An 8,515-nucleotide genomic window follows, 5' to 3' on the forward strand; every position below is an offset into this window, starting at 1 on the left:
TATTATAGTAGTTATATTCTTGTACATAGGAGGCAGTATTATAGTAGTTATATTATTGTACATAGGATCAGTATTATAGTAGTTATATTCTTGTACACAGGAGCAGTATTATAGTAGTTATATTCTTGTAGATAGGAGCAGTATTATAGTAGTTATATTCTTGTACATAGGAGCAGTATTATAGTAGTTATATTCTTGTACATAGGAGCAGTATTATAGTAGTTATATTCTTGTACATAGTAGCAGTATTATAGTAGTTATATTCTTGTATATAGTAGGCAGTATTATAGTAGTTATATTCTTGTACACGGGAGCAGTATTATAGTAGTTATATTCTTGTACACGGGAGCAGTATTATAGTAGTTATATTCTTGTACATAGAAGGAAATATTATAGTAGTTATATTCTTGTACATAGGAGCAGTATTATAGTAGTTATATTCTTGTACATAGGAGGCAGTATTATAGTAGTTATATTATTGTACATAGGATCAGTATTATAGTAGTTATATTCTTGTACACAGGAGCAGTATTATAGTAGTTATTTTCTTGTAGATAGGAGCAGTATTATAGTAGTTATATTCTTGTACATAGGAGCAGTATTATAGTAGTTATATTCTTGTACATAGGAGCAGTATTATAGTAGTTATATTCTTGTACATAGGAGCAGTATTATAGTAGTTATATTCTTGTATATAGTAGGCAGTATTATAGTAGTTATATTCTTGTACACGGGAGCAGTATTATAGTAGTTATATTCTTGTACATAGAAGGAAATATTATAGTAGTTATATTCTTGTACATAGGAGCAGTATTATAGTAGTTATATTCTTGTACATAGGAGCAGTATTATAGTAGTTATATTCTTGTACATAGGAGCAGTATTATAGTAGTTATATTCTTGTACATGGGAGGCAGTATTATAGTAGTTATATTCTTGTATATAGGAGCAGTATTATAGTAGTTATATTCTTGTACATAGGAGCAGTATTATAGTAGTTATATTCTTGTACATAGGAGCAGTATTATAGTAGTTATATTCTTGTACATAAGAGGCAGTATTATAGTAGTTATATTCTTGTACATGGGAGCAGTATTATAGTAGTTATATTCTTGTACATAGGAGCAGTATTATAGTAGTTATATTCTTGTACATAGGAGCAGTATTATAGTAGGCATATTCTTGTACATAGGAGCAGTATTATAGTAGTTATATTCTTGTACATATAAGGCAGTATTATAGTAGTTATATTCTTGTACATAGGAGCAGTATTATAGCAGTTATATTCTTGTACATATGAGCAGTATTATAGTAGTTATATTCTTGTACATAGGAGCAGTATTAAAACAGTTATATTCTTGTATATAGGAGCAGTATTATAGTAGTTATATTCTTGTACATAGGAGCAGTATTATAGTAGTTATATGCTTGTACATAGGAGCAGTATTATAGCAGTTATATTCTTGTACATAGGAGCAGTATTATAGTAGTTATATTCTTGTACATAGGAGCAGTATTATAGTAGTTATATTCTTGTATATAGGAGCAGTATTATAGTAGTTATATTCTTGTACATAGGAGCAGTATTATAGTAGTTATATTCTTGTACATAGGAGGCAGTATTATAGTAGTTATATTCTTGTACATAGAAGCAGTATTATAGTAGTTATATTCTTGTACATAGGAGCAGTATTATAGTAGTTATATTCTTGTACATAGGAGGCAGTATTATAGCAGTTATATTCTTGTACATAGGAGACGTATTATAGTAGTTATATTCTTGTACATAGGAGGCAGTATTATAGTAGTTATATTCTTTTACATAGAAGCAGTATTATAGTAGTTATATTCTTGTACACAGGAGCAGTATTATAGTAGTTATATTCTTGTACATAGGAGGCAGTATTATAGCAGTTATATTTTTGTACATAGGAGACGTATTATAGTAGTTATATTCTTGTACATAGGAGCAGTATTATAGTAGTTATATTCTTGTACATAGGAGCAGTATTATAGTAGTTATATTCTTGTAAATAGGAGCAGTATTATAGTAGTTATGTTCCTGTACATAGGAGGCAGTATTATAGTAGTTATATTCTTGTACATGGTGCAGTATTATAGTAGTTATATTCTTGTACATAGGAGGAAGTATTATAGTAGTTATATTCTTGTACATAGGAGCAGTATTATAGTAGTTATATTCTTGAACATAGGAGCAGTATTACAGTAGTTATATTCTTGTAAATAGGAGCAGTATTATAGAAGTTATATTCTTGTACATAGGAGGCAGTATTATAGTAGTTATATTATTGTACATAGAAGCTGTATTATAGTAGTTATATTCTTGTACATAGGAGGCAGTATTATAGTAGTTATATTCTTGTACATAGGAGCAGTATTATAGTAGTTATATTCTTGTACATAGGAGGCAGTATTATAGTAGTTATATTATTGTACATAGGATCAGTATTATAGTAGTTATATTCTTGTACACAGGAGCAGTATTATAGTAGTTATTTTCTTGTAGATAGGAGCAGTATTATAGTAGTTATATTCTTGTACATAGGAGCAGTATTATAGTAGTTATATTCTTGTACATAGGAGCAGTATTATAGTAGTTATATTCTTGTACATAGGAGCAGTATTATAGTAGTTATATTCTTGTATATAGTAGGCAGTATTATAGTAGTTATATTCTTGTACACGGGAGCAGTATTATAGTAGTTATATTCTTGTACATAGAAGGAAATATTATAGTAGTTATATTCTTGTACATAGGAGCAGTATTATAGTAGTTATATTCTTGTACATAGGAGCAGTATTATAGTAGTTATATTCTTGTACATAGGAGCAGTATTATAGTAGTTATATTCTTGTACATGGGAGGCAGTATTATAGTAGTTATATTCTTGTATATAGGAGCAGTATTATAGTAGTTATATTCTTGTACATAGGAGCAGTATTATAGTAGTTATATTCTTGTACATAGGAGCAGTATTATAGTAGTTATATTCTTGTACATAAGAGGCAGTATTATAGTAGTTATATTCTTGTACATGGGAGCAGTATTATAGTAGTTATATTCTTGTACATAGGAGCAGTATTATAGTAGTTATATTCTTGTACATAGGAGCAGTATTATAGTAGGCATATTCTTGTACATAGGAGCAGTATTATAGTAGTTATATTCTTGTACATATAAGGCAGTATTATAGTAGTTATATTCTTGTACATAGGAGCAGTATTATAGCAGTTATATTCTTGTACATATGAGCAGTATTATAGTAGTTATATTCTTGTACATAGGAGCAGTATTAAAACAGTTATATTCTTGTATATAGGAGCAGTATTATAGTAGTTATATTCTTGTACATAGGAGCAGTATTATAGTAGTTATATGCTTGTACATAGGAGCAGTATTATAGCAGTTATATTCTTGTACATAGGAGCAGTATTATAGTAGTTATATTCTTGTACATAGGAGCAGTATTATAGTAGTTATATTCTTGTATATAGGAGCAGTATTATAGTAGTTATATTCTTGTACATAGGAGCAGTATTATAGTAGTTATATTCTTGTACATAGGAGCAGTATTATAGTAGTTATATTCTTGCACATAGGAGGCAGTATTATAGTAGTTATATTCTTGTACATAGAAGCAGTATTATAGTAGTTATATTCTTGTACACAGGAGCAGTATTATAGTAGTTATATTCTTGTACATAGGAGGCAGTATTATAGTAGTTATATTCTTGTACATAGGAGCAGTATTATAGTAGTTATATTCTTGTACATAGGAGGCAGTATTATAGTAGTTATATTCTTGTACATAGAAGCAGTATTATAGTAGTTATATTCTTGTACATAGGAGCAGTATTATAGTAGTTATATTCTTGTACATAGGAGGCAGTATTATAGCAGTTATATTCTTGTACATAGGAGACGTATTATAGTAGTTATATTCTTGTACATAGGAGGCAGTATTATAGTAGTTATATTCTTTTACATAGAAGCAGTATTATAGTAGTTATATTCTTGTACATAGGAGCAGTATTATAGTAGTTATATTCTTGTACATAGGAGGCAGTATTATAGCAGTTATATTCTTGTACATAGGAGACGTATTATAGTAGTTATATTCTTGTACATAGGAGCAGTATTATAGTAGTTATATTCTTGTACATAGGAGCAGTATTATAGTAGTTATATTCTTGTAAATAGGAGCAGTATTATAGTAGTTATGTTCCTGTACATAGGAGGCAGTATTATAGTAGTTATATTCTTGTACATGGTGCAGTATTATAGTAGTTATATTCTTGTACATAGGAGGAAGTATTATAGTAGTTATATTCTTGTACATAGGAGCAGTATTATAGTAGTTATATTCTTGAACATAGGAGCAGTATTACAGTAGTTATATTCTTGTAAATAGGAGCAGTATTATAGAAGTTATATTCTTGTACATAGGAGGCAGTATTATAGTAGTTATATTATTGTACATAGAAGCTGTATTATAGTAGTTATATTCTTGTACATAGGAGGCAGTATTATAGTAGTTATATTCTTGTACATAGGAGCAGTATTATAGTAGTTATATTCTTGTACATAGGAGCAGTATTATAGTAGTTATATTCTTGTACATAGGAGCAGTATTATAGTAGTTATATTTTTGTACATTGGAGCAGTATTATAGTAGTTATATTCCTGTACATAGGAGGCAGTATTATAGTAGTTATATTCTTATACATAGGAGGCAGTATTATAGTAGTTATACTATTGTACATAGGAGGCAGTATTATAGTAGTTATATTCTTGTACATAGGAGGCAGTATTATAGTAGTTATAATCTTGTACATAGGAGCCAGTATTATAGTAGTTATATTCTTGTACATAGGAGCAGTATTATAGTAGTTATATTCTTGTACATAGGAGCAGTATTATAGTAGTTATATTCCTGTACATAGGAGGCAGTATTATAGTAGTTATATTCTTGTACATAGGAGGCAGTATTATAGTAGTTATATTCCTGTACCTAGGAGCAGTATTATAGTAGTTATATTCTTGTACATAGGAGCAGTATTATAGTAGTTATATTCTTGTACATAGGAGGCAGTATTATAGTAGTTATATTCTTGTACATAGGAGGCAGTATTATAGTAGTTATATTCTTGTACATAGGAGCAGTATTATAGTAGTTATATTCTTGTACATAGGAGCAGTATTATAGTAGTTATATTCTTGTACATAGGAGCAGTATTATAGTAGTTATATTCTTGTACATGGTGCAGTATTATAGTAGTTATATTCTTGTACATAGGAGGAAGTATTATAGTAGTTATATTCTTGTACATAGTAGCAGTATTATAGTAGTTATATTCTTGAACATAGGAGCAGTATTACAGTAGTTATATTCTTGTAAATAGGAGCAGTATTATAGAAGTTATATTCTTGTACATAGGAGGCAGTATTATAGTAGTTATATTATTGTACATAGAAGCTGTATTATAGTAGTTATATTCTTGTACATAGGAGGCAGTATTATAGTAGTTATATTCTTGTACATAGGAGCAGTATTATAGTAGTTATATTCTTGTACATAGGAGCAGTATTATAGTAGTTATATTCTTGTACATAGGAGCAGTATTATAGTAGTTATATTTTTGTACATTGGAGCAGTATTATAGTAGTTATATTCCTGTACATAGGAGGCAGTATTATAGTAGTTATATTCTTATACATAGGAGGCAGTATTATAGTAGTTATACTATTGTACATAGGAGGCAGTATTATAGTAGTTATATTCTTGTACATAGGAGGCAGTATTATAGTAGTTATAATCTTGTACATAGGAGCCAGTATTATAGTAGTTATATTCTTGTACATAGGAGCAGTATTATAGTAGTTATATTCTTGTAGATAGGAGCAGTATTATAGTAGTTATATTCTTGTAGATAGGAGCAGTATTATAGTAGTTATATTCTTGTACATAGGAGGCAGTATTATAGTAGTTATATTCTTGTACATAGGAGCAGTATTATAGTAGTTATATTCTTGTACATAGGAGCAGTATTATAGTAGTTATATTCCTGTACATAGGAGGCAGTATTATAGTAGTTATATTCTTGTACATAGGAGGCAGTATTATAGTAGTTATATTCCTGTACCTAGGAGCAGTATTATAGTAGTTATATTCTTGTACATAGGAGCAGTATTATAGTAGTTATATTCTTGTACATAGGAGGCAGTATTATAGTAGTTATATTCTTGTACATAGGAGGCAGTATTATAGTAGTTATATTCTTGTACATAGGAGCAGTATTATAGTAGTTATATTCTTGTACATAGGAGCAGTATTATAGTAGTTATATTCTTGTACATAGGAGCAGTATTATAGTAGTTATATTCTTGTACATAGGAGCAGTATTATAGTAGTTATATGCTTGTACATAGGAGGCAGTATTATAGTAGTTATATTCTTATACATAGGAGGCAGTATTATAGTAGTTATATTCTTGTACATAGGGGGCAGTATTATATTAGTTATATTCTTGTACATAGGAGCAGTATTATAGTAGTTATATTCTTATACATAGGAGCAGTATTATAGTAGTTATATTCTTGTACATAGGAGGCAGTATTATAGTAGTTATATTCCTGTACATAGGAGCAGTATTATAGTAGTTATATTCTTGTACATAGGGAGCAGTATTATAGTAGTTATATTCGTGTACATAGGAGCAGTATTATAGTAGTTATATTCTTGTACATAGGAGCAGTATTATAGTAGTTATATTCTTGTACATAGGAGCAGTATTATAGTAGTTATATGCTTGTACATAGGAGGCAGTATTATAGTAGTTATATTCCTGTACATAGGAGCAGTATTATAGTAGTTATATTCTTGTACATAGGGAGCAGTATTATAGTAGTTATACTCTTGTACATAGGAGCAGTATTATAGTAGTTATATTCTTGTACATAGGAGCAGTATTATAGTAGTTATATTCTTGTACATAGGAGCAGTATTATAGTAGTTATATTCTTGTACATAGGAGCAGTATTATAGTAGTTATATTCTTGTACATAGGAGGCAGTATTATAGTAGTTATATTCTTGTACATAGGAGCAGTATTATAGTAGTTATATTCTTGTACATAGGAGGCAGTATTATAGTAGTTATATGCTTGTACATAGGAGCAGTATTATAGTAGTTATATTCTTGTACTTAGGAGCAGTATTGTAGTAATTATATGCTAATGGAGCAGTATTATAGTAGTTTTTTAGATGGCAAGTGTCTTTTGTATGTATGGGGTACAAATATATCCGTTATCTTCCCCCACTCTTCAAGGAACCCTGAAATTATGAGAAGATTTTTGGAGAATGAATATATATGAATGTCATTTTTATTGCTTGTAGTGTATAAATTATTGCTGCATTCCTCTCTATAATTGCCATTGTTCTTTTTATTGTATAATTCCACTTTAGCGCATCACCAGTTTTTCCTGTTTCTTCTCCGTGTCTATAAACAGTAAATGACAAACCATTTAAACTGAGATGTCAGTGGAACATACAGTGCAGAAAGCCTGGCATACATTGTGCATCATCGCTGGAGTCTGACACTTTCTGCCCATCTGATCGGTGCTTGTTTTCTGACAGATATATTGTGTATAATATATGCTGTACCCCAGTACAGGGGGTATCTGCAATGATTTGTGATGCTATGGTGTTTTATCATTATCACTACAAATACTATTATTATTACTACTAATACTCGTAGTATGTTCCATACTATGCTGCTTCTGCTGCCATTACTATTGCGGCCCCACGCCACTATATCCGTACCGTACCCTTTCCACATCCACACTGCACGGCTGCTGCTGCTGCCATTTAAAAGGGAGAATATTTTTAAGCTTGTTCAAAACAAGCCACAGAACTTGTGCTTGTCGTACGGGTAGCATTCCGACCTTGTCAAGGCATCATATTTGGACGCTTAGCCCTCCAAGCCACTTATTTTTTTATCTCATAACACTATGTGTGTGTTTAACCCCTTCAGGACGCAGCCATTTTTCACCTTCATGGCCTAATTTTGCAAATCTGACATGTGTCACTTTATGTGGTAATAACGTTAAAACACTTTTACTTATCCAAGCCATTCTGAGATTGTTTTCTCGTATTATACATAAGTACATATTGTTCTTCATGACAGTGGCAAAATTGAGTCAAAATATTTCATTTTTATTTATAAAAAAAAATACAAAAAGTTACCAAACATTTGGAAAAATTAAAAAATTAGCTAATTTCTATTTCTCTACTTTTATAAAAGATAGTAACACCTCCAAAAATAGTTATTAGTTTACATTTCCCATATGTCTACTTCATGTTTGGATAATTTTGAAAATGACATTTTATTTTTTTGGTGACGTTAGAAGGTTTAGAAGTTTAGAAGCAAATCTTAAAATTGTTAAGAAAATTTCCAAAAACCAATATTTTCAGGACCAATTCAGTTATGGAGTC

This window comes from Bufo bufo, chromosome 1, assembly GCF_905171765.1.
Source record: "Bufo bufo chromosome 1, aBufBuf1.1, whole genome shotgun sequence".
Lineage (NCBI taxonomy): Eukaryota > Metazoa > Chordata > Amphibia > Anura > Bufonidae > Bufo > Bufo bufo.